Below are 1,880 nucleotides of genomic sequence, written 5' to 3' on the forward strand. Positions count from 1 at the left end.
CATGAGTCGTACTATATGCGTTCAAGGCGTTGTAAGTCACTTGGGATGAAAGCAGATACAACAGAGAGTCTCCACCCATTTCTGCATGAATGAGCTCAAGCCTGAAGGACGAGACACAAGTCACATCTTAAAACGCGGTGAGCTACAGGCTAACTCAGGTGTGTGTGGTGTCATGTACATGGCTTGTCATTGTATGTCTGCCGATATAGTGGAGGGTAAATATGATAAATAAATATTTGAATCCTGCTGTGTCCCCATATCCACAGTTTAAAGATGGAATCGGAGTTTACTGAATATACTGTATGTTGTTCAATTTAAGGACAGCTCCATGTTATTACATATTTTTCTTACTGTCAACCAACCCTATGACAAAAACTAAGCCAACATACACACTTCAATGTTTCCTAAAGACAGTAAATGTTTTAAAACCCCTCACCACAATATAGTTTCATTTGGAAGATGCTCACTGTAGTTTCTATCAAACAGGAGGAAATCATGCATTTTTGGTGACTTTTCAGTGGCATATGAATCCACATTTGTTCTCTAGTGAGTATTTGTGGCTGCAGGACTGTGTGTAGGAATTTGTGTAACAGAACTGACACAGTAATTACTTGGTGGCTGGGTCAGACAGCTTGGCAGTAGTCTGAATGTACAGTATCTATGCTAGGCTAACAGTTTCCCCCTGCTCCCAGTCTTTGTGCTAAGCTAGGCTAACACATTCCCCTTTCTCAACTCAAATCAACCTGAAGGTAAGGAACGTCATGCTCAGCCATTGTAAGAGCAGAACATGGATGTGGGGTGTGTTCAGCCAAAGGCCACACGAGTACACAGAAAACAGCAGGTCTGTACACCCAAACCTACAAAAAGTCTTCTTTTATTTATTTATTTTTTTATCATGCACATAGGACTGCTGCACACTGGAGAAGGCATAAATGAAACATCTGCACCTTTTCTCTCCTTGTGATGTCACGTGCACAGTAAAAAACATTTTTAAAAGAAGTCTTTTTGCAGAGCTGGACGTGCAGACCTGCTATTTCAGTGCACTTAACATGGAAAACAAGCATACAGTCCTTCCTGGACATTTTGAACTATATTCTATAAAACAAAAACTTGTGTATATCTCGGTTTACCCTCCACTGTAACTCTGGTGATTGGCTACAAAGTACCATGACTGCCAGGCAAAAGAAATTATTCAAACATACAGTTTTCTCTATATTCATCTACCAGACACCAGCTGAACTGGTCCTAACGTTGCAAAACCCAACTGTCTTGTATCTCAAGCCTGTTCAAACAAAAGCCAAAAAATGTATGAGAGCCAGGTCTGGTGTCATGAAACTCCTGCCTGTGCTTTACAAACCAGATCAGAGCTGCGAGGGCGGTACGTAACATCGTCATTACAAAATAATCTTCCTCTATAGATCAGATTAATAATCACTACTATACAGTATGTACAGATAACAAGTAGGGCTATGTTTTTAAAATCGACCTAAGATGACTAAATTCATCTTTGCTGTGCTCATGAGACAATATGGCTCGTTCATGGGATGGAGAATTTTGTTGATGGTTTTTAAATATTTTGTGAAAAAGGCAGAGACACAATTAAAACTAATCTAATAATCGTTCTATCAAGTGTCTGACTGGCCAGATAAAGCACTTCTCACAGGCTGATGCACCAAATCTGAATCAAAAACATGCTGTTTGAGTCACTACAAGTTGTAACAGAGTAAAAGTGTCTGTGTGACCATCTAAGAGGAAGCTGGTAACCCTGCTTTACTGTTCGACTTTCATACCTGCTCTTATTTTCACACTGTACATTTTAAACTTTAACATAACCAGAGGAAAGGCCTTTAAGATGAGGACCAACCGGTTTGCTGGCCACA

The sequence above is a fragment of the Monopterus albus genome, unplaced genomic scaffold (genome assembly GCF_001952655.1).
Source record: "Monopterus albus unplaced genomic scaffold, M_albus_1.0 scaffold661.1, whole genome shotgun sequence".
Taxonomy (NCBI): Eukaryota; Metazoa; Chordata; class Actinopteri; order Synbranchiformes; family Synbranchidae; genus Monopterus; species Monopterus albus.